General features: G+C 31.8%; 1 protein-coding gene across 2 annotated transcripts in view; it reads left to right on the top strand.

The window, feature by feature from the left end:
* Nucleotides 1-27760, top strand: part of LOC123707202 — a 64056-nt gene that overhangs the window by 20547 nt on the left and 15749 nt on the right. The window lies entirely within an intron of this gene.

Genomic DNA, 27760 nt, shown 5'->3' with positions numbered 1-27760 from the left:
GTTTAATACGCAGGTTTGGTGGCAGTTTTCTGTATGGATATGGTTAAATAAAACGCTGTGTTTAAAGCTAGGTAACAACTGACTTTGATGGTTTAAAATAGGAGCTTATAATTAATAGAAAATTAGAGGCAGAGGGGTCGCGACGTAAACAAAAACAAAACTTGGCTTATCTAAGGGTTCACAAATCTAAATGACACTTATGTTATTGGACATTATCGTAACCGAGAATATGAAAATACCATTTAAAAGTGTGGTAAAACTAAAGGGCTCATATTGGCTTCAAGTGTAAGTTTAAATTTGGTTTACGCCTCTAATTATTACCTAAAACATTTATATGAACTAACTTAGCTAAAGTTAGGTTAAAAAAATTATAAAGCTAGTTTGTTTCTATAAAAAGGGGACCATTATAAAAAATTTAACGGCTATTAACTGTGGCTTTTTCGTAATTTTTATAATTCATTATTTGCTCTTCCTCTCCCGTAATGGAGATCCTAAAAAAATCCTTCTTAATGGTTATTCAACAACGCGATTTACTTTAACCCTTTCTTAAGTTACCATTCTGGCTTTGATTTGCTTTTGAATTCAATTATGTAATTAATAAATAATGTCTGTTTCTGCTAAATTATGATTATGACATTTACACGTATGTAACCTTTATTTCACTCTTGTGTAAATATAAAATTAAAATAACTGATTCAGTTATAAATCCTTAATAATTAAAAATAACGTCACTTCGTCCGTCCATTTTTAGAAACGTTAATAAAACTGTCAAAACGCAATGTCACTATGTGTAATTGATTGAAGCTAATAATTGATAAGTCACATCCACCTGTTTGAAATTAGATTACGCGTCAGTAACATGCGAACATTATATCGCTCCATTGAATTTAGATCAAACACACTTTACGCACAGTCATTGTAAGATAATTAGGTTATCTTTAAGCTGGGTTTACACTCGAATAATAGCTTAAAGTATATGCTAGAATAAGCAGGAATAACGAGTTACCTGTATTTCTACCGTACAAATCATTTAGCATTCAAGAAGCAGTTGTAAACCACTATACGAAGCTACGTGATTATTAAACAAACGCAAGAGAATCAAAATTTATCTACAAACGCAGAATAAGGCGAGAGATAAAAGATTTTTATCTTGTTACGCCAAAGAAGTATAACTTCTAACGCGTGTACAGTACATACACATGTTTTTTTTTATACTAAGACGGTTTCTTACGATGTTTTCTTTCACCATGCGAGGAGGAGTGCATACGAAACTCGGATATTGAAAGAATCCATTGGTTTGCAACATTTGAACTACTGTTTGGTAAAAAACGTGTATAAATTGAAGTAAATTATTAGTATTATTCATCGTTAAAATTTATACATTAAACTATCTCGAAGTTTCGCGTGCTTTACAGCAATCGTTGTCACGGATTAAGTAGTTGCCTTTGAAGTGCGAGAGGTGATGTATTTTCTATTTAGTTCTAGTAAAAATAACTATATTACAAATAACTAAAATCTTGTTACACTCATTTTGTCTGTATACGCATAAAATAAGTATTGCTGATCACAGGGTTCTAAGATATTTTAATTGTTTCAGGTAATTCACAATAGGAAGCTTCGAGGAGCTTCAAATTATCAAGAGATCACTGATCTGTAGATCTGTACATTAACACGTACGTTAACAAGAGTTTAAAAGTTGAAAAATGACGTAGTTGTATGACTCCCGTATTGTCAAAAACATTTTGGATTTTGAAATACTAAATCTAAACCTATCAAACATTAATATCCTCTGTGTAGTTGTTGTAGGCATTGAACTACTTTATTTTCCTTACACTGTATCCAATGATAGATTGTGCGGAAGCCGATAACGCGAGTACGTCGCAAACTCTGATAATCCATTTATTGGTATCTATTCAATCGACAAAATGCTCGCTAATAAATTAAGAAACTTTAGGTTTCTACGCAAAAAAAACGTTAGACTTCATTGGAACTGTAATAAAAGTTATAAAAATAATGGTCATGGAGTTAACTATCTATTGATTTAATTTTAACAATTATATTAATGATAATAATCTATATATATAATTATCTACGACTATAAATGTGTTGGCCTCAAATTGCAACCGTTTCCAATATTTTTTAAACATGCCGGTTTCCTCGCGATGTTGGCCTTCAACTTGGAAGTGTTCAAGACAATTCCAATGTGCATAGACGTGATTCAAACGCACGACGTGAGGAACGAGGGTCACACGCTTAAGGCACTAGACCAACAGTACTTTGCTAGGCAAATACGTAGATACGACAAACAAAACGAAACACGTAGTAAAATCCGTCGTTCCAATTTTAAATTTTACGAGTTCACCTTCCCGTTCACATAATGCGTTTGTTATTAGCAGGAATTACCAAGGGTTTCAAAGAAAGCGCATTTAACAGACAGTCACGACTGAAACTGAAAAGATACTGAAATTCTTATTTTAATACAAGCCACTTTAGGTAATATTCTTATTGTATTTAGCACGGTTTATACATTATAGATTTTTAAAGTAATACTTCTTTTGGCGCGTTAGGATAAAATGGTGAGAATAACCGCACACCGTCACAAAAAACCGACACCCTGAAGTTAGCATTTTAAAATAAAAAATGTCCATATCTTTAATTATGTAGAAATCTTTTTTTTGTGATATTTAAAATAAGTTTATTTAACTAATTCTTTAGTTAACGTTATAATAAAACTTTCAAAGTATTTAATACCTTTTTTCTATTGATAGTGTAGTTTTTTTTCTACAAACGTAGAATAAGGCGAAAAATAAGAGCTTTAAAAATATTTTTATACATATGTTACGCCAAAGAAGTAGGTATAACTTCGAACGCGTGTACATAAGTACACACACATGTTCTTTTTAGGAAGGAATTCAATGTTTTGTAATCATCAGCAACACATTCGAGGAATATGTTGTTATAGCAATAGGTACTACATTGACATTTCAATCGATTTTGATCACGCTTGCAATGAAACACGTAAAAAATACAATTTTAAATGTGAGGTTTTTAAAGTCCGCGTACTTTATACATAGTTTTTATCCACAAATAAGATAGTTTTAATGAAACGTAAATGTAGAAATGAATTTCAGTCAACCCGAATCATGTAAAATTGTTACATAGTAACAAGTTGGACAGGCACTTAACAGCGAGTTTGCCTGGGAATATAACTAAACTTCATGTGAACTTCGTAATCTACCATACGTAAGATTGAGTTTCCGAGTTACCATACGAGTACTTTGTAGACTTTATTTAACATTTTTCTAAAATAGCACCTTAATTGTATGAAATTATTCTTCTATTATAATTATTTCATATCTTCTTCTATCTTCGATAATCATATTCAGTTACCTTAGCTTTTCATTAGTTAAATTCGATGGTTATAATTACACTTGTCCTTTAATTATAAAGTTAAAACGAGTATAACTTAAATCTAGGATCTAAAACAAAAACTCTAATACCGCAAGTGGTTAGCAGTTAGGCAAAGTTTTAACCTGATTTAGAGTTGAACGAAAGTGGTTCACACCGTAACGCCACTTGTGAACTTCTCACGTAACTTTATTGTTTACTTCTTGAGCGGTTAAATTTAACTATTGCCTGAAACGGTTTAATTTAAATCAATAAATCGATTGTATAAAAACTATCATTAAGATAAATTATTATGAATACGCAATAATCATAATATTAATCATTTAATAAATGTCTTTACGAATTTAATTGTTTGACTTCATACATAAGTCGTGGTTATAATTATATTTATATATACATTTTTATTGCATTTATACCAGTGTAAATCTCTCATCGGACCAAGATAAAAAATAGGTGAACACGAGCATCAAGTGCTAAACATTAAGAGCAAAAGTAGAAACGACCTTAGACATTATTCAAAGTCTTATATGCCTACGTTGAGACCCGCTCTTCAAAGGCGGGAGCCTAATTTGCTTACATACGTGTCATATCAAAGAGGTGCTTCTTTTGTTTCGAATTTTTTAGTCTTTGTAACTCGAACAGACACAAATAGCACTTTACCGGAATTGAATGTACATGAATTCGCGATGTGGCTGTTTATTTAATAGGCTTTGAGAGTCGTTGAATTTTTATTAAGAACACAAAGGATAAGCCCAATTGGATGTTTCAAAATTCTGTACACGTTTTGAAATACACCTGAAAATTAACGATTGCCTCGTAAAATGTTTTTCCCATAAAAAGTCCTTCGCAAATGTATTTTGATATCGTTGAAAATATCTACGAAAATGCGTCATCGTATTTATCTTTTACTATAATTTATGATAGTTATCACAAAATTTAGTTTATACTAAATATTTTTACATACGTTGCTGTCAAACATTTTCCAATAACCTGACTAAAACTTTATCACAAATATCGACGAATTCGCTGCATCCGTAATAGGTAGTGAATTTTTATGAATTAACTAGCGGATCCGACAGACGTTGTCCTGTATTAACTATGAATTGGTATAATTAACAAAAAAAAATTTCAAACATACCAAAACTCCATATTAAATTGAACTTTAATATTAGTTGTGTTAGCTTTGAACTAACGGTCATGTGCACTAAGAAATTCATTTTTTGTTTGAAATCATACATTAGTTATTAATTTAATTTAATTATATTTATCAAAATAATAACTCGATCGAAGCATTTGTTTTAAACGATATACAGTTTTCTTACATCCTCTTTGACGATATTTGCAGCATGCATTCTGTCAATATTATGTCAAACGCCATAAGGTTTTATCAACCTTTTGATAAATTAAAAAAAAATGCTATCCTAAGAAAAGTATTATTACATTTTCTAATTTTCTGTGCAGTTTTCTGATTTTTTTTCTTGCATAAGAACCTTCTCCTGACAACAAACACAACAAAAAAATAATTAGCGAAATCGGTCTAGCCGTTCACGCGTGATGCCGTGACCAAGGGAAAGCGCGATCATATGCCGTATTTCTGCGGTTACGTACCATAGATAATAGGACAGTATGCACTTCATCACACACTCACACATTCATGATTAAATTATAAACCATAATTTGAACAACCTTCCATACATGATAAACAAACCACGACTACCTCACCATTACATTGTTTGAGTATTGAAATGGATAACAATAGAATGTAATGGATTCTAGGATTAATGCAATAACACTATTTGAGGCAAAAACTCCTGGCTGAATAGCTCAATTTAGTGTTGTACAATCAAAAAGCGGTCTCAATCACGTATCACTTTGTCACTGTGGCTGTTCGCAATTATATTGAACGAAGGATCTGAAAGGCCTTTGATACGGATATCGTTCGCTTTGACGAAATATTGTGTGGACATAGAGGTGTATTGCTAATGCCAGGTGGCAATGTTTCACATCTATTTTTAAGCTTAATGATGGTAGAGAAACGTTGTTATCTTATTTGTGTGAGTTTCGTTCATAATAAAGAAGAAATTTAAGACATTTATTATGTTGTGCTTAGACCAATACAGTTATTTTATCTATAAGTATGCAGTTATGAATAGTTCGATAGTGCTCTTCTTGCTGAAGGCAAAGGTGAAATATAAATTCGCTACCTTCGCACTGTTGTATCTCTGGGCACTTAATTCTTTATGATCTCTTTGTAGATCATCTGAGATAGTAATAATAATTTTAACATATAAATGTAAATAACTATATATCCTAAACAATATATTTGTCCATTTAATCGAGGAATAATCTCTATTTCTAGAATAATTTATACTATACAATATCGCGTGGTTGAATGGAGTACTTCAATAGCACTCATACACAATGCATTCAATCGAATTCCATTTAGCTGTTAACAGCTGATGGTCAACAAACAGAGAATAAATATAAAAAGCCTACGTGTTTTTTGTTCAGTCGGAAAATGCTTTTACCATTGTCAACAGAATCTATATCGAGTTCGATAAATGATTTATGGAGTTCATACAAGGGGCTAGAATAGTACAAGTTCTGGAGTAATAAGTGGTAAGGTTATCTATAACCTTTTCACAAATCCGCTAGCAATATTTCCGAAAGCGATTGAAATCCCGATGCTGAGTCTCGGTTATTCCAGCTCAGCTATATTGAAGGAAGAATATATCAAAATTCCAGACGAAGCGGATATGTTGCCAGTGTGTTAGGTTATGAGGGTTTTAAGAAAACCTAAACTAATATTTATTCCCACCAATCAGTGGCATTCCGATAAATTTGTAGTAGCATTAATACAATTTCATCGAAATTATAGGCCTATCTCAAGGGTCAAGCCTCAAGCCCTCAAACCTTCATAGGCTCTGCTATACACACAACATATTTCCTTGAACTTGTTGGACCTAAAAGCTTTTCCTGTTACTCCAAAAATACAACTTTGAGCGATGTTAACCTACATTTATTTTAAATAAACTAGTCTATCGTTACAGTTTCAAAAATATTTAAGGTACACGACCGATATGACAGGTAAAAACCGATACGAGAAATTTTAAAAATCCATACATATTGGACGAAAATCCTTTAGCGATTAGAGTAGGCAGCAATAAAAGCGTTCGTATAATTCATGGATACGTATTGTAACCGGGTTTTTTTTACGATCCATAAAAATGGTGCCATCCAGCGAGGTCCCTGACGACCTAAATACCGGCTTCGAGTCTCCGCGAAGTATATACTAAATCTTAGAAGTGAGCTTGATGTTATACAATGTATAATCCGGATATGGACTTGGTATACGATTATTTGATTTTATTATAGATGTATCTACAGTTTAATTTATGTCTTCCTTTATTGACGGTTTTGTAAACATAATATACGAAATATAAAATTACCGTATCCTAAATCAGTGCTATAATAGGCTTTGAGATTATATACTATTGTTATATGTTATAACTATATATAGTGTGAATTTATCAATAATTTTTCATAAACGACCACTTGATAAAACAATAATCTTCATATAATTGTTTAAAATTTATAAATACGATATTTCACTACAACCATTGTAAATGGTTATTGGTCTACAAAGTTTTTTAAATTTATCTAAAAAGGAAGAACGAGAAAAGTTTCGTAATAATTTTTAGAAATTGTTTTTCCTATGTGGATGATTTTATTGCAGTTTCTTTAATGTTTCTTGTTTGATTATAACCTACGTAGGTTTAATAAAAGTAGCAATATGTCGTTAAAGATGACCATGACCTTTATTTGACCATAGAGAATAATACAGTAATTATATCATATTGGTAGACATTATGTTATACTCCGTTAACGCTACTGAACTTAACTTGGTTTCTATATTTTAAAAATAGTTTTTGACTTACGTTACGTTAAACAAAAACACTCACACTCGAAATAAAAAATATAGCACCATAATTATTACAGGTTTTCCAAATAGTATATACATAAATAGTAACTTAGGAGATATTAGATATGTTGGCAAAACTCACGCATTTGTTTATAAACTTTCTAAATAATTTCCTGTTCTAAACTACACAATTAAGTCATAAAAGCAATTCATGCTGAAACTTTGAAATTAACGATGAACAATTATACTTCTATTATCTATTGTGTTCGAGTCAATATGAAGTCTATTACTTCCAATCGGTTATGAACTATGAGTATGTCAGCTATTCACGCCCTTCATAAATCTTTAATACTATCATAGTCTTAAGGTATTTAATACCTTAGAGTAGAAGTACTTGAAAGGTACTTCGAAGTATCATAAATGCTCATTATAATTATAAGTGAATAAAGTAATAGCAGTAGTTAGAAATCACTTGTAAGGTTTATTTTTAAATAATTAAACGAGAAATTTGAAAAAATGAAATCAATGGCGCTACAACCTTTTTAGGTCTGGGCCTCAGATTCTGTATCTGTTTCATGATCATTTGTTAATCGAGAAAGTAGGTGATCAGCCTTCTGTGCCTGACGCACGCTTTCGACTTTTTGGGTCTAAGACAAGCCGGTTTCCTCACGATGTTTTCGACCGTTCCTTTCCGTCCGTTCCGTCCTTCACCGTTCGAGCTAATGTTATGCGCACATAGAAATAAAATCCATTGGTGCACAGCCAAGGATCGAACCTACGACCTCAGGGATGAGAGTCGCATGCTGAAGCCACTAGGCCAACACTGCTCAACGAGGAATTTAATTACATTAAAAAGACGCACCGAAATACACTATTACTGCCACTAATTACTTTAACCGTCTGAAAAAAATATCTACGAAAAAAACGAGGGTAAGTTTATGCAAATTTCAAATTTCTGGAATGTGATTGAGCCTCTTAATCGGTCATCACATTTCAGCTTTCTGAAAACGTCTCTAACTCGTGGAAAAATCGAGAACCATTTCAGTCAACCCATCTTCGTAACAATATTGTCTATATTGCTACGCCGAGGCCACAGCGTAGCAATTAAGTGAACTAGTAGATATAATATAAACTCATTTTTAAGATTAACATTATTTTTTGTCACCGCCTACAGTAATGTAACCTATAGATTTTCCTAAATATTATATAAAGGTTTGCTAATAGGATGACAAACTACCATTAAAGGAAGCTGCCGCAGCTGTCAAAAATATATTCTAAAATACTAAAGAATGTTAATATAATTGTCAAATCAAGGGAAAATGATTAATGAAATATAGGCAGATCTCCGTAGCAAACACCCATGTGAGGCACCATAAAATCTGAATTAATTTTTTTATAGTCAATGTTCCACAACGATGTTTTATCGCACCATAATATAGATTTTATGGTGACTTTAACGATCTTCACAGCAACCATAGCGTTGAAAAATATTGGATCTTAGAACAGAGTTAATTAAAACTGTTAATGTTGTTTTAATTGAAAAGCCCTATACTGTATGGTCATCGGTCGTTCAGGTGGCAATTTCCTTTCAAAGGTTCAATCCATTTTCTATTCGAAATGTAATAACGCGAAATACTAGGAAATAACAAGTATGGCACTGTATATTCACTATGATCCATACAGAGGGTAACTATAATATGTTTTTCAATTAAGTAATTATTACTGAGTATTCTTTACACTGAGAATTTTTTGATGGGAATTTTACGGATTATACAAATTTATTTGCCCCAACAATCACGGCCGTCACTGAAATAATTTTACTTTAAAATTAGACACCTTCCTTAACCCTTGCTATGAAATTCTAAATTCAAATTAACCTGTGTCCATATTCGTATAATTCCAAATTTAAAATTAATTACTGTACAATGAAAAAGTTTTTATAAATAAAAAATACATATTTCAAAATGTGTTGTACTTACGTAAGTAAAAAAGAACTTATAATGTTTTATTATTCTTAAAATAATTCTTGTAAAATATTTATTTTCCTCTGTGCAATCACAAATGAAATTACGTGGTAAGACAAAAATTATTTGCAAATAAAGTTGGACATGTCTAAGCGCAGAGCATTTGCGGCTACTTTATTACAGTGGTCTATTAAGAGCATTGCAACGTGTAGTTAAACCTGTGGTTAAACAGAGATTATCCTGACCGGCAATCTAGCGGTTACGGAAATGTACCTTGTCTTATTAGTCAGTTTATCGTTAGAGTTTGTGGTTTAACTGGGATTTTTTTAGTTAGTTACTTTGTTATTTACATTTTAATTTCATAATCAATGTAAATATTTAAATATTTCCACGTTACAAAAAATGCTTAGGCTTAATGTTCATCCTACAATTCTGCGTTTAATACTTGCATTTTATAACGACGTTTACGAAGCTCATTTACATGGGGTGTAAACCGAAGATCTCTGATTCGATTTCACTGAATTAATGATTTCTAATACAAAAAACGAATACAGTTGATCCGGTGATATTTTTACCTCTTGCATTATTGGACTTTAAATAGATATAATGTTCAGTCTGAAATTCAGTCAGAAAAAAATTGAATACTAGTTAGTAACGAAACCGAAGCAGCGAAAACCGTAATTAAAATTTGACTTTTGTAACATTTTCAGTTACTTAAAGTCTTGATTAACTGACGAAGTTTTGCTAATCTCTAGAAATCTTGGAACATGCAGCTGTTTCGTTTGCGGTTAGTGTCGAGTTTGCTGTTATGCAAATTGAGACTGAGCAGATTACTTGCTACGGAAGGATCATTGTACCTTGCACGAAAATCTCTTACTGCGAGTAAACAGAAATTCGAACGTGAATTTATAGGACAAAGAGAATTGTAAGATTGAACACAAAGTCGGGCGTACGTGAGAAGCTAATATAATTGAAATAGGGGAAAGATTCATAAATTTACAACAAGTATATGTTGATTGATTTATATAAACAAAATTATGAGTTGATAACAGAATATTTTTAGAAAATGTATTGACATAATTTTACTTAGAGTAGAGAGTCAACATATAAACTAAAACTATGGCGTTACCGCTGGATAGTCAGATCTAAAGACGAACGTACAGGAAGAAAGATCTTGTTACGTATCTGTGATTAAATGTTGACCAATCAGAACGCGCCGTTTCATCTTATTCAGCAATGATATAGATAATATTTAGAATATAGATTAAAATATTTGGCTTCGGTCAATAATTTATCGCATCAAACACGAACATATCGTACTAAAAAAACATCAACAATAATTTCCCACAGGGGCAACACTAAGTCGAATTAACAACCTCTGGCGTGGGAAATCAATAGCTAGCGTTTTCCGAGCTAATTTCGTATCTCTTGAAACCAATAATGCATTATGCTAGCGATTTTCTAGATTTTTAAATATTTATCTTATTTCTTACTTTCTTTATTTTATATACAATATGTAATACATGATACTATCATATATGAAATTTGCCAATGCGTAACATAAGTAAGTTTAAATCATCATTAAAACTAAAAATTCTTCTGCTTCTCTTGAATTTTCTATTGCTAGACATTATAATCTAAGTTTGCGCGAGTTTACATGAGGTCATTTGTATGTATATTGAGAAGGTTTTAAACGACTCAAGAGTGTACACGAGACGACCTATGTTCCCAAGCTATTTTTTCTTACGAGGTTCTTACGCCAAATAAATTTTGATAGAAAATATCTGTACAAAGACAGCCTAACCGTATTAAGTCTTCGAAGACCTAAAGACATTTACAAAATATGTTTTGAGCTTGTGAAAATATCTGAGAAAATTGGTATCGGAAAAACTAAACTTTTATAATATTCTGCATATATTAACATTAATAACACGTGTCAGCAACGTGTAGCACGTGTCTTTAAAAATCTTATTCAAGGGTGCGAGGTGAACTCATTTCTGCGCCTTTATCATTAATTATATACTTAAAACAAGCGAGTGACCGACCTTTTATGCCTACTGCTCGAAACGATTATTGTTTTACCTAGAATTGAATCCATAACCTTGGATTTATATGTTATGTTCGTTAACCGCTTAAGTCACGGAAGATGCTCTTAGTAGCTAAAAGTAAAATCGCGTAATAAGATATTTTATAATTATAAGTGGTAGCATTAATATGTTATGAATTAACAGTTCTGCATGAATTACAAATAAGGACTACTTGAACACACGATCAGTTATCGTAATTAAATATCAAAGAAAAATAACATTGAGATGTCATTTTTGTGTTGAGACACAAAAAATCTTTTAAAAGTTTCAGCGACATAATGCATCTTAATCTTCACTATCTCGATGGATCTTAGTATGTTTGTAACACCTTTTTATTATAACGATAAAAGTTGGGAGGCTCTTCAAATAGTTCAGTTTTCTTCACGTCTCTTCCATTCATAAGTATTGTAATGACAGCACGTTTGCTCGAATTCATTTTTCAAAGGATATTTCTTACCTCCATCGAGATTTTATTTCGATAAAACTATGAAGCCTGCCATGGTCAGAAAAATTAAGCTCGGCTGATTTTCTTATTAATTCTTAAGCCAGGATGAGTTTTTAAATTAGTGATCCAAAATTGCACTAGAACTTCATTCTGTAAACAAAAATGTCTTCAGAGCGAATCAAGGCTAAATTATCTTAAAAGCAATTTAAAATTGAGATTTTTAGCTTTTAAAACTTGGATAACTATAGTGAGGTAAGAATATAAAACAAAAACCATTTTGATTAGTCAATAACATTAGTCGCGTTGTCACGTGACATACGTAATGAGTGAGCATGACGTCATGACATGGCATGACGATTGTACAAGAATACAATCACAACACACCTCCACTGTTACATCTACACATTATTATATTTTAAGACACTATTTTCCAATGGAGTTAAAACCCCTAAACACGTTTTTCATAAAAAAGTGAATCAGTTAAATGACGGTGCTATAATTAAAGGATATAGATAGGATGTAAAGAGAAACATATTTTGGTATAAAACTGCAAGGCAGATCTACAGACATAGGGTTTTTAATATTATTTTTTAAGGACCGCAACATAAAATCCAATCAAGCCAGCGATCAGATAGGCATGTGTTCGCGGAGCTAGAAAAGGTTTAAGGCTTGCTAAAGGTTTTACACAAAAAGCAGGAATAGACTATAAAGAAATATTTTCTCCAGTGGTTCGTCACTCAACAATAAGACTATTAATTGCATTAATGTTAAATATAACGTAGAAATAACAAAACAGCAGTTTTAAATGGGCATTTAAATCTTCATTTAGTATACATGTGTTTACCTGAGAATTTTGAATGTCATGATAGGGAGAACAAAGTGTTAAAACTAAAAAGGGCAATCTCGGTTTTGAAACAATCAGCTAGGGCATGGTATAAGCGTGTAGATGATTGTTAATAATCTTTTGGATATAAAAAGTCACTGGATGAACCTTGTTTATTTATTAAACAACATAATACTGCCAGAACATAGCTTTGTACGTAGATGGTTTTTTTTTTGCTACGCCGATGAAAGTAAATTAGCTAAATAAGCTTAAAAAGGGAGACACTTGTTGTGCTCAGTATCCTTACCAGCAATTAATAGGAAGTTTGCTTTATTTATCAATGTTAACCCGTCCTGATATATTGTATTCTGTTTGTTATCTAAGTCAGTTTAATAAGAATTATAATGAAACACATTGGAACCATGTAAAACGTGCTTTAAAGTACTTGCAAAAAACAAAATATTTTGGTTTAAAATATGTCAAGGATGATTTAGATTTAATAGGCTATGCTGATGCTGATTGGGCATCAGATGATGTGGACCGTAAGTCTTATGCAGGTTTTATATTTAAGATGTAGTCTGCTAGTGTCACATCTCACTTGAATGCAAAAAACAATTGACATTAGCTTTGTCTAGCACAGAAGCTGAGTAAATGACTATATGTGAGGCAAGTAAAGAAGCTATTTATTTAAGGAACTTGTTAATGGAAATGCAGAAATGAGTCACCTATATATAATGACAACCTGAGTGCACAATTTACAAACATAGTTTATTCCACAAAAGAAGCAAGCATAATGATGTTATTTAATGTTTCATTTTGTTAGAACAGCTGTTGAAAATAATTTTATTGTAACAGAGTACTAGCGACATCTAGTTATATATAGTGAAACAACTACTTTGTGGGTCTATGCATGATCAATGATCTAATAAAACTTTTAGTCTGTGGCCGCCTCCCCTTGCTCTAAAGAGATACATATTTTGCTTTAAAGCTGTTTATTAAGACAGATCGTTGATATGAGTTCGAGGTTTAACATTTTAGTGCATTTAATTATATATATGCCTGGATTCCTGGAAGCTACCTATATCGTTGAATTCACCCTTACCTTGATTTTAATTTTATTATGTACTAATAGTAATAGTGAGAATATAAGAAATACCAAATTAAATCTGATTGAAACTAGCACATACCTTTATACCAGTAGACCTCGAAGGGATACGGGTTGAATTTCGTATTCTGCCTCGACATTCTATGATAAAATTCAGCAGCAGTTATTAAAAAAGTAGTTACTCCTCTACTGTAAATGCGGTTGTGGGTGTGTGTAAACTCTCGAAAATGTCGAAATTCTGTTGCGCACGCGCTAAGATCTCACTTCACTTCACTTTATTTTATTAATGGCGACTTCTGGAGATCTCAATAATGATTTCTTCCATCGCTTGCACGTCAACCATCACTCGTGCCAACCAACCCCAGGCTTGTGCTAGTAAAAATCAAACTGACAATTGTCACTCCTTCTGTGAACTTCTTAGTTATTGGTTTGTGAACTTAGTTGCCGCACTTAGACTCTCACTAGACTTTAAAAGTAGTGCGCAAAAACTATGAAAATATTATATACAAACACTGAAGATTTCTTTAACAAAGATTGGCCAGTTAGAGTCGTATAGATTAGGCGATTTGTATAGAAGTTCTTGAAGGTAAAGTTTTATTAGTTTAACGTCGCGTCGCAAGTAGCTCGTTCTATAAATTCTCTGTGGATCCTCTATGAATAACAAATAACACCGCGGATGGCAGCCGCATAGAATTTTAAATCCATTCCTACTTTTCATCGGAATAAATTTTTATTATACTGAAAGATTTTGATTTACCAAGTAATCTGCTTAGAAGACGCATGCTTTTTTCATATAAAGCTAATATTTTGTAAAACTTAATATGCATTTTAAACTGGTAGGTTTTAATTTAAGACTTTATTTATATTTAAGTAAATCTGATAATAACACTATCTAAAATCTGATATATATTAAACTAAAACTATACTAAAAATTAACTACATATATTTTTTTAATAATAATAATTTACTACAGATTATCTTGTCAGCTCGTCTCAGTAGAATATAATGTTAGAGCCGGTGATGATTTCAACACTGTTCTTTTTTAAATATATAAATATTACTTTTAAAAAATGCATATTTCGTTATACATATTTATTCAATTGTCATACATATTTATAATTTATTGATCGCAAGAATGAATTAATTATCTCCAACATATATAACGATAAAAATAACAAATTAAGTATGAATTAAAAAGTGGTTTCTCATCACATTTTTAAATTTACACAATATCATCGTAAAATCCTTATGTAAAAACATTAACCCGCTCATACCGGTAAAATTAATTATGTATGTATATTTATGTAAATGTTCCCCACAGGTAGCTTTTTCATCATCCCGGGTCCTGAACAACTATAAGCCGAACATTACCGTGGGATCACATCTCTAATTGTCTCTGACGGTGTTAGTTCAGTAGTTATTTCAGTGGTTTTAAAGTGTAAACTATATCTTAGGTACCCATCAAATATGAAATATTTTTATATAATTAAAAATCGACAAGCACATTAACTCGTCCAAAAACAACTATAAAATGGTTGTCCTTAATAAATAGAAACTAGAACCAGTATTACGTTAATAGTTCTACTAGTAATTATTTCATGTCCGTAAATACAACAAACATATTGAAGTTGTTCATGCAGATAAGATATTTAGAAAAAAATCACTATAAATTAAATCACTGTTAAACCAGAGGTTAAGCAATTAATGCATATTTTATGTATCATTATGATAACTTCGGATTGTATACACAATTTTTTTATTCCCAATATCGTATCGCCAAGAGCGAAAATAGATCAGTATATCACTTAAAACTGACCCCAAACGTGTCAATTACTTGTTCCATTAAGTTCGTAGGGATTCTTCCTTCCCCAATACTTACCCAAATCCAAGTGACGAGAAACATACTTAAGTCTTCCATAAACACGAAACCATTCCAATTGATTCAAAGTAATTATGTTTCCTAAATAAGAAACGTTTGCGACATTAGAGATGTAAAAATATGACTTTACTAGTGGAATTCAGGTTTTTAAACTAAACAAAAATATCTATTTGTGACATAAGTAAAGCATATGTGTATACGTCAAATATTCATAGCAATGCGATTAAACTTGTAAAATAGCAAACGCAAACCACTCTACAATAGCAATCAACCGTACAAAGAAATAAAAATACAATATGTTTCAAGATTAACAATGAATGCAACAGGAAATTTTATAAATTAAATTTAAAGACGACGTCCTCTGCATACTCAAGTAGCAACGTCAGCTAATTATTAAGTTACAAACATCTTAATGGGTCTGTTTGGAAATTAATTGCTTTAATAAATTAAATTTTGAGACGTAATGAACAATTTACGTTTAAATTAATAGTAAAATAAAATCGTATAAATTTAATAAAGTTTGACAATATACAACTATTTCTTTACAAATTTACACATATTTTTTTAATATTAGCCGTAAGTTTATTGGTAAGACAGAATCGCGAACTAAAAAAATCCTATCGGTACATAGTTATCCAGTGTAAAAATATAAAGTCTACTATACGGTATACGTATATACAAATATAGCTGGGCTGTGCTTCACTCGCATACATTTGGAAATGCATAGCGATTGCGTTATAGAGGCTCCAAATAAACTGACTAGTCAACATAAGTTCACAAAAAAATGGCACTACAACCTTTTTAGGTCTGGGCCTCAGATTTCCGTATCTCTTTCATGATCATTTGATAATCTAATAGGCAAGTAGGTGATCAGCCTTCTGTGCCTGATGCACGCCGTCGACTTTTTGGGTCTTAGGTAAGCCTGTTTCTTCACGATGTTTTATTTATAGAAAGAAAGTCCATTGGTGCAAAGCCGGGGCTTGAACCTACGACCTCAGGGATGAGAGTCGCATCCTAAAGCCTCTCTACTCACCAACACTACTCTGCAACATAAGTTCAACCAAATAAAAATCTTTTTATCTTTTTAATATCAATGTAGAATTGTTCTTTTGTTTTACTACTACATATATGGTTACAATCATATAACAGTTTCACTTTTGTAACATCGTTTTACAAATCCCCGTTTGAAAGGCCATTTATAAAGAATAACACATCTAATATTTAAATCGTAAAAAATATTCTTTATGAATACCGAAGGGAATAATAGAACCGAGAGTTGAATAAAGTACTTTAATTATAAGTTATTCACGCCGTTGAGAACGTTTTATGATTTAAAAGGTCAAATAATGTATTTTCCCTGAATGTAAAATCCGAAAGTACGAATAAGATGTTTGCTTACAATCATCGGGAAAGCAGGAAAGTGCTTTTTACATTTAGATTATCGATATTTCAAAGTTATACTCTGCTATTTTAATATCATAGATACACGCCGTCCATGTCGATTGAACACGTACATGAAGGTATATTACATAAATACATAAATGTTGGTGACAACTGTCAACTCTGAACTCTGAGGTTATGCGTTTTACAGACGCACACCAATGGGTTTTACATGTGCGCTATAAAGACTTGTTCGTTAAAAAAATATGCTACTTTTAATTTAAAATAACTGTAACATGAATAAAAATGATGTTCCATTTGGACGATAAAATTTTTAAAAATAAAGAATAATTTTCAATTCAAGGCAACCGCGGAAATGCGAGAGCTTTTGATTTCACTGCATAAATATTGCAAAGCTGTTATCTACACACTTTTGAACTCATAAGTTGATCGTCATTTATTTTTTAACGAAATTGTATTTGGATGATTTTAAATACAGTTTTTATCATCGTCAGAGTAAATAAATACCGATTATTTTTAAGGGTTTTTCTATCTCGCTTTAAGATTTCGCTGACCAGGACTTCTGAAAAGCATTTGAAATATAGTAGTAGTGAGAAAGTTGGCGTGTCTTGGACCCTAAATTAGAGGAATACTCTGAAAACGTATGAAAAATGATTAATTAAATGATAGAGGAGTACATAACAGGAATCGTGAAAAACATTTTTACGCGACTGGATATTATAGCTAAAATCCAGGCAGAAAATTCCGATACAATATCGTTAAAAAATAAATGACGATCGACTTATCGTTCAAAAGTGTGTAGATAACTTCACAATAATTATGCAGTGAATTCACAAGCTCTCGAATTGAAAATTGTTCAAAATTTTAAATTCATAAAGACATAAAGGTGCCTTTGATTTCTCAATGATCAAGTCTCTGTTTTAATTAAACTAGAAAATATTTCAAGAATGTCTACAATATTGCTTGCTCTTCATAAAAAGTTTAAATTTAAGCTTTCCTCAACCTGGATTTTCTAGATTCCTTTACTTATCTTTTACAAAAATAGCATGCAGTTTAAACTGCATAGAATTTATAAATTTTTCTACTAATCTCATTGAACATTGACAATTAACGAAAATCATAATTGAGACTCAGTAAAATGAATTTATACACAACTTTTTATACCTACCTAAGTAACTTTGAATAAACAGGAACACGGTATGGTAGTAGTAGCAGCTCTCAAAACAGTTGTCTTTTGTGTTATATATAAATTACTATAATATTTGGGGAAACGAGGCTTACTTGCCCTCAAGAGCGTAGCTCACGCAGTTTTATCGTTTACGATAAACTAAGAATAAATTACTCTACATCCCATTCGGTATTAACACGCCAAGCACGCACTGCGATTAATAGCTCACATTGCGGATCACTTACTCGTTCAATCGATCATTCAGTCACTTCTTGATTGAACTATCCTTCACTAATTATGGGTCCTAATTTAATATCGACAGATTGAACCCGGGCAAATTTTATTAACAGGCTTTATTTACTATCGATTTTCATTTCACTTTTCCGGTTAATTATATTAGATTTGTGTGTAGATATGGTAATAGATTTATTAAAAATAATATAGTCACAAAAAATTGTAGATTGCCTAACCTTTTTAACGATTTCTAAGTCCGTAAAAGGCAGCTTCCGCAGCTCATGAACATCCATTTTGTTAGTGCGTTGCCGGCTTGTAGGATATTTTTTAATCCATTTTTTATCAAAATAAGAATAGCAAAGAGTCTGTGTTTCATCTATTCCGCAGTAAATATTGTTTTAAATAAAACATGAAATAGTATAGTATCTTGATGGTGCAGTCCCTGTAGCTAGTATTTTCCGTTTTACTTTATCAAAAGTACGTTCTCTTGTAGTACGGTTGACTATCGAAGGTCTTTGTTCGCTCAGTTAGCGGATAAAACGGCGATATTTTACGTATTGTCCGCTACAGTCAATTGTTCAGCTGTCCGCATTTTAAACTAGAAAGAAAAGGTACAAGGGTTTGATACAATTCTATGACTTTGGAGATAAAGTGACATTGACTTTTTGTCAATTTCAAAATAGGTTTCTAAAAATAAAACTGGCCATCATTGTCGTAAGTTTCGAATGAAACATAAAGTCCATTTTATGGTTTTATATAATCTTTATTTTTACGATTAGTCTGGCGCATCATTCAAAGACGTTGTTATTTTTTATTATCACAGTTTTACTGTTTTTTATTTGTTCATATTCATGAAAGATATATAACAGTAGAGTTCAGATACGAGAGTGTAGATACAAATGATACCAAATAGGTTTTGTTCCTAGCAGTTTTATCCAGTACATAGAATTTATTTTATATGACATAGTCATCTTAATAAGAATTGATTTTATCTTCTGTCAAGATGCCAAGGTCATTTTATTTAATCAGATCTACGAGGATCCACCCGAAACACAAAAATGTGCTTTATATACAACATTTTGGGTAATACTGTACTGTTATTCTAATCAACTTCCAGTAAAAGTGGATCGTCCCACATTAATTAGAAAACTTATAGGGATTGGTACACAACAGCTTAACTATGAAAAAAGGCAGTGCCAGAAGGAATCGTTATTACTTTTATAATATAGAAAGCAACTGAGGAACCAAAGTTTTCTTCATATAATCGTCGAGACAGAATACAAAACCCGTATCACCTCGACGTCTACCGGTGAACAAGTAAGCGTTTTTTATGCAACTTTTGCCTCGCACTACAACTATGTGAACCAGCAACCCATTGAACTATTTCCGAACCAATTTGACTTAATTCGAGAAAAGAGCGTATCAAAACTTAAATGGCTGGCAACGCACTCGCGAACCCTCTAGCATTGAGAGTGTTCATGGGCATTGTATTGATTATGGTTTCTTCGTTTTATGGCTCTTTCCCTACAAAGAGTTTATTAACTTGTGTCTTCAACTTCCCTTAATTATAATTAATGTTGTGTCAATAGTATTTTTCCAAACGCGTATTATAAATAAACGATCGCTATATACCTACACATTTTGAAAGACATTGTAACACAATATTTATGTATGACTGTATATTCATTTCCAAATTCATTGTTTTAGTTCAAATTGAATTTAGGAAATATCTTTCAATAATAGGGTCCACTCGAGCAAAAAAACTCTTGTAATTTTTAAAAATCAGCGGTTTCTATCTTCTCCGTTTCGTAAATTGTCAGCTTAATATCTCAGCGCACCCTTGTCAACTATGATATCTATGAAAGGTCATTGAGGATAGTTTTTGACAGGGTATATATATACATTCTTCGAATACTAAAAAGATAGACTAATAAGGGGAATTATATGACAGTAAGACTTATTTTCGGCCAGTACAATACATACATGATTAGTAGTATCTGAGCGATGATTAATGGTGTTATAAACATATCTTTTATAGTTATTGTTCTATTAAAGTTTAGGAATTAATGTTATTAAACTTATCACCTTTACCTATCCTCAACATAAAAAGCTTAGGTCGAGGTTGTAATTTATTAAAGTAAATAATTTTATCTTTGAATATCATTCTATTTAGAATTTTTTGTGTGTACTGTAAGAAGTAATAAAATATTTATTTTACACATAACACAATTGCCCTCAATGTCTGTTTAATATAATATAAAACTGTATGTGTCTAACACTTTCTCTATCACTTACACAACTTAAGTTATTTGCACATACTCCTTGCTGCTTAGCGTTGTGATGCTTCTAACTCTGTTGTGGCATAAAACAACACCACTGCTTCCACGTCTGATGATTTCAGCTTGGTGAATGGTATCGGAGAGTTTCATGTCTAGATTTTGTGATGACTACCCTTGAACTCATACCTTCCATATAATATATGCAAAAATATTACAAAAGAGAAGACAGAAGAAATATAAATGAGGAGGGACAAACGTTTAAAAGTCTTTTATTTGTAATTTCCCAAAAAATATATATTATTCATATTAATATGTCCGTCACTCTATTTAACTGTAGCATACATTTTCTACGAAAATACTGGTACAATGAAAAGTTTTTGAGGCATGTTTCGTAGAAGTTTAAAGAACTTTGAAGCTGGGATGTATTCAAGTTTTAAAGTCTTTCTATATCATTCATAATTATGTACTTCAGTTTGAGAACATCAGTTCTTGTACCCTAATTCTTTAATAGTGATTGGAACATACATCATCATTCAATATTTTAATTCAAATCCGAGAATTTTTTTGCTTCAAACTTAGTACCCCGGGTTATGCAAACTGTACGTACTGTAACGGTTACTATAATGACACATTAATGTGATAAAGTAAAATTATTGATAGGTTATTTGTGTTTAAAATGTTACTGATTTTACAGTTATTTTAACTTTTAACAGTTATCTCTTAGCTAGTTATAAAATTAACGTTCAAAGTTTTAAATACTAGAATATAAAGGGTAATAGGTAATAAGCGTAATCTAAAATTGGTATTAAAAAACTGAAATTAATTAAATGTTTGTTCCAACGGATTGGTATAAAAACACAACGCAATAAATAAATGTATTATTTCACATAAAATTGCAAAACAAATATAATTCTGCACGTGGAACCCCGCTTTATGTTATTTGTTTCAACTAGGTGTTTCCGTGTAACGCCCCAAATAAATAAACCAATACAAGAATGTTTATAAGTAGTTTTGTATTTAAAAAAATATATGTACATGGTTTAGTTTTTCTACCTTGTCATATTCAATCACCAAGCAGCCACTATGGTATAGTGTTATTATTATACTCTTATTCAATTGGTGGCCTGAAATAATTGGATGTTACTTCATATGAAACCGAACTAATTTAAAAAGAAGTTTATATTATTTCCTTAATTATAATTTTCACGTTTAAGCAGATTTAAGTTCAGGATGATGTTTTAATAGAACTTATTTATTTAAGCAAACCACTTCACATACAAAATCCTTTCTACTGTTTAAGTTTCATTCTGATATTCTAAAATTCTAAATAAAATTATGGTTAACAAACGAAAAATAAAATCAAAATTTTCATATCCAAAAAAGGGAATAAGAAAACCACTTTAACTTATTAAGGTACTTATTTTACTAATGCAGGTTAGGTAACTCATACGCCTAACTGGGTTTGTTTTTAATTGTTCAGCCCAATTTCGAATATATCAAACTCTGCATGAGCAGCGTGTATTATATAGTATTGGTGAAGATTTCGAGTGAGAAGTGCCTGAACTTGGGAATAAAAGTGGAATAATATGTCATTATTTTATAAGAGGTTGCTATTTTGTATTTGGCCATTTAACTTATTTAGATTAGAACATAACATCGGCTCTCCGATCGTCCAGTGACACTATTAAAACATAAAAAATATATGATAATAATCTTAGTATCACAAATCGCACGAAAAGTAATAAAAGTAGCAAATAATGTGTAAAGCGAAAACAAAATAGTCTTATTTAGATCACGTACAGCTATTAGGCTGTCCATTAGGGCTAGATCTGTGAATCGAGGTTCGGTCACTTGAACGATATAATTCTTAATAACTGTACCAGCAAATTGAGTGTTATTGTTGTACCCACGAAGCATTTCAGAATGTGTATTCGTGCGTGATTCCAGCAAATAATAAAATAATTTTGAAAGATAATGACAAGATAACATTAGGAAATACATCGATCGTTTTGTTTTTGGGTCTGTTATTACTTAGAAAAGTTAACTTTGAACTATGCTAGTGACTTATTAGATGCTTAATACACACTTCTTTAAGTTTTGGTTTTAAAATATAACCAAATATTTTGAATAACAATAACTATGGATAAACGAATTTACAGGCGTAAAAAGGCGTGTATGTATACATAATATTAACAAAGTAAACAAAAACTTCTATAAGAGGTATCCTTTTTACCCAACCTTCATCAATTGCTTTCACCGATTAATGTCTTTTATTCGGGCGAGGATCGCATATCACTTATTTTTAATTTAGTCTCGTATCCTAATATTTGAACTGCGTACGTCAGAACAGTACTTTAATAAAGAACAAGTCAAGACAAAGTAATAGACAAATTTAATTTAACATTTCTGTGACTTTTATTAATGGTAATAAATCCCAATTTATGTGCAGGAAAAACTAGAAAATATCTTACTCACTTCGAGAACTATGTCAAATTTTAATAGATTAATAACCATATATTTGTCGATTCTGGCTATGTCGAAGTCATGACATCCTCCTTTAAGGTGTCAGTGTTCCTGCGCCTACAAAGATACTTATTTGTCATTTACAATTTTAATCAACACACCATAAGATCTAGCCATCGTAACATCACTTTAAATAGAAGCTTGAAGAGTGCGCCATCAATTGTTACTTAAAATAACGATGGTAATACGTTATATTATAGTTAGACAGAAGAATGCCGCTGGTGTCAGCTGTCATTATACATTAGATTTTCACGGTTAATACTTGTAATTTATTCGATTTATCAATATTACTAGATCTAAAAAATTACGACTATTCAATAGTCTATAATATAATAATAATAATGATTATTATTAAAATTTAACAGAAACTTTAAAATTAATGACTTTGACACTCATTCCTTTGTCTGTCATTTGACTCTGTAGAATTCGATCGCCAAACGTGCATGAAATATCACGAAATTAGTTTTTCACATATTTGGGTTGCTATAAATACAGGCACCGGTTTGTGCGGCACTCGTTCCCGAGAAAAAGGTCCCGTGGGAGGCTACGTCACGTTCTAACGGTTGCGGATGATCCAATAACATAAGCGAACAACAAATTACAGGCGCCCTTGCGGCATGTTACGGTTAGATGAGGGTAAAAAACACTTTCACTAGGGAAGACAGAGTCCTTTGCTGTGCACTTCAGTCACTCTAGAGTTTTCATCCTGGCTTTCAGGCGATTGACCACTCTTGTCAAAGACGAGGTCCGACTTTCGCAGGAGAAGCTCTTGCGGTGACTAGCGCAAGGAGAAGCCCACTCCTTAGAGGCAACAACGAGATTCCATAAAAAAATGTGGCCCTGACTTTGATTAAATGGTTTGAGTTTGAATAAGCAGAAGCCTTTTAAAAGTAGACTCTTATATCGAAAGAATTTATCTTCTATCACGTTTTGTTTGCTTTCTGGTTATTATGCCTATTTCTCCTCACAGACGCATTTACGCGCTGCTTTATCCTCTTTTCCCGTCGATTATCTTCGTTATCCTTTCTAAGAATGTTTGAACTCGTTTAAAACAAAATATTTTTTATAAACAGATTCTAAAAGCATTATATTTTAATTTAAGTAGAGAATTTTTCAGTTCTCGTAAAGTTCTGGCGTTTTCATACAAATCCAATCAGTATTACGGTGATTTGGATCTTTCAATGAAGGAAATGGATTCATGTCAGGCGTAAAATCTACACGGCTTTTCCGTATGTCATTATGATCTCAATTTATCCTTTTACCTTAATCGGATTACACGGGTCCAAATGCAACCAAGGTGTCAAACTCTAAAGGATGAAGGAGCCTTTACACTACCTCATACATAATTATAGCCCTTTTTAGATTACTGACTTAAAAGTATTCGTTAACAAGTTAGAATCTTGCAGAAAAAGATTAAAGAAAACTTACGTAAAAATAAACTCAAGGTAACGATAATATAGATAGGACCCATTTCTTAAATTTAGTTTAATATTTTTATAATAAACAGTAACTATGTGTATGAATAGTTACTATGTTTCTATACGAAATTAATCTTTAAAATGCTTCGTCAAAGTTACTTAGTGATACTATTACAGGAAATTGCATATTTATTTTGTGTTGTGTTTAGAAGAATAAAACCACAGCAAACAAGTCTGTAGACACTATCTAGTTTCACCATCATCAGTTTACAGTAGTAGTCACCGTGACCACGCACGCTGAAAAGCACGCGAAACGTCGGAAAAAATTTAAAATCATGTCAGTAATTATAAGTTTTTAATAATAATACATAGCTGCAATCCGTTTAAAAAGTGTTTTCTTCACAATCTAGTTGTTGTTGTAATGATAGTTAACTGAACAGAAATAAAAAGTCTAAATATTTCAATCCAAATATGACCGATGGATGACGAGCCATGATAGATTTTGTTTGCAATAATTTTAGAGCTGACAGCAAAAAATAAATTGAAACATGTCGATGTTCTAAATTAGAATTTATTTTTAAACGTTATAATTTATTTATGTGTGCGTAAACATTTTTACTCAATTGCTTCTATGTATAGGTATACTTCATAACTAGATATTACAATATAAAGATATATGTCTGAATATATTTAAAAAAACGTGTTGATATTATGAACATATGCAGTGCGTTGGACAAGTGCAGCTCCCAACTCGGTCGGTCGGAGGTCGTAGGTTCCAATCACGGCTGTTCACAAGTAAACTTTGTTTACATGCGCATTTACAATACGCTTATATGGTGAATCAAACATTGTAAGGAAATCGACAATGCAGAGAAGGGCTCACCTACATGCCTATTCCAGATCAAATGATCACAAAAGAGATGCGAAAATCTGAGGCCCAGACCTACAAAAGGTTATAGCGCTACTGTTTTTGTTTTATATAATAATTTAGTAAATATACTTCGTTTTCTTGTTAATTTTAAATAGTTGTATTTGTTGTGTCATTTAACTACTAAACAAATTTAAAAATAACAATTTCAGTCTGCCCGTAAACAAACCGATAATCGATCGACACACTCACTATAGCCAATCAAACAGGAAATAAAAAATCAATCAAAAAATGTTGTAGCCTTTTTAGGTCTGAGTCTTATTTCTGTATTTGTTAAATAATCATTTGATAATCTAATAGGCAAGTAGTTGATGAGCCTTCTGTGCCTGACACACTTTTTGGGTCTAAGGCAAGCGAATGTTAAATGCGCACATAGAATGAAAGTCTATTAGTGCACAGCCGGGGATCGAACCTACGACCTCACTAGGCTAACACTCAATAGCCAATCAAATACTCAGTAAAAGTAAAAATAAAAGTGGTTTCTATAAATATCTATGCAAGTAAGCGGGATTTCTCCAATACACACGACTGTCACACAAGGGATTATCACATCTCTCGGGTTCTTTACTCTGTATGTGTTTCATATAAAACTAAATGTAGGTTCCAGGCCATTTGCGGGAAAATGTGAAATCTTTTACTTTCAAATTTAATACGTAAATAAAATCAGTTTTAACTAAGAGTTAATCATGGGACATTCAAACAAGGTTTATCTCAATGCTGTACATCAAGATTTTGTTGTTCTTGCTTAGTACAGAAAAAATTGTCAATCATGAGATAAGTTTGGTGACGGTTATTGTATGGATATATTCAAATAAAAGTGGCTTGGTTACAACTGGCGTTAATTGTTTAAGCCAAACAACTACAATAAAAGTAGCGGCAGTTAAACTAACTTGGCTTATTGAAGGGTTCGAAAATCTCAGTGACATTATTGGACATTATCGAGTATAGTATCGGTAACGAGAATGGTAATTACAATTTATGAGTGTGGTAAAAACTAAAGGGCTCATATTGGCTTCAATTGTGCGACGATTTTTTGCATTTTGTATACGCTTTGAAATATTAACTAAAGTATGCATATATGTAACTTAACGAATGTTAGGTTACATAACTCGTGTCTTCAACTTAAAAATTTAGTGACTAACTTAGTCACTAAAGGGCTTTGTATAAAGAAAAAAATATATAAATAACACAAATGCAGTAATTTGAGACGAATACAGCACCCCTTTATGTTTATAATATTGGTTAGATACTCACCACCACCATATAAAAATAGGTTCTAATGGTTTAAGTAAGTTTTGAGTATGTAGATCAGTCAGTTCAGTCTATACTGATTTCACTTTGACAATGCACCCCAGAGGAACAACTTGACTTTAATGTCTCTAGACGTGGTTTAGCCGCGATCAATCGAATCACGCAACACACATGACATCTACTATCTAATAAAACCACCGTGCACCTATATTTATAATATAAAACGGCTATAGTACAAAATATGTTAATTATTAAATTAATCCATAATATTTGAGCCTCGTCCACATCCGTAGTGTAATTTTAAAGGGGAAACTTTCATTTGTATAGATATTCTAAGAAAACTTGTAAGTTAGTTATTACTGCCTCGAGCATTTGAAGCGAGGCCATTCAGAAGTTGCTAAAGGCTTTTCAAGAATGTTGCAAGCCGTTTGAAGTGTGAGTATTATTATGCAAGGTCGATGTGAACGTTCAAAGGTCAAAGGATCAAAGTAAATTGTAAAAGACATACTGTAGCTTACAGAATCCGTACTGTTCAAAGCCTATTGAACATATAATATACATTAATATATGAACGTAATAGTTATAGCGAAAATAGTTCGTGTGGCCCAAGCAGTAACTGATTTTAATTATTTAGAGATTAAATTTCAAATACGAATTCTTAGAAGCTAGCAAAAGTTTGAGCCTGTGCTTATTAGTCTTAAAGTTGTGGACCATTTCATTGATAGTACAGTGAAAAAAACCTCGTAAGGAAACTGACAGGTCTCAGATATCGTCTCCGATGACGAGTCAGGAAGAGTGAGCTGATGTATTTGATGATTAAGAGAATAGACGCCGTCATGTCTGTCGCTCCTAGGGGGCTTAAACAAGATCTTACAAACTACAACTATTTTACATATCTATTTTTTTTTTCGTTTTATTTAATTTA

The sequence above is a fragment of the Pieris brassicae genome, chromosome 3, assembly GCF_905147105.1.
Source record: "Pieris brassicae chromosome 3, ilPieBrab1.1, whole genome shotgun sequence".
Classification (NCBI taxonomy): domain Eukaryota; kingdom Metazoa; phylum Arthropoda; class Insecta; order Lepidoptera; family Pieridae; genus Pieris; species Pieris brassicae.
The sequence above is the reverse complement of the archived record's forward strand: the minus strand, read 5'-3'. Positions and strand labels throughout refer to the sequence as shown.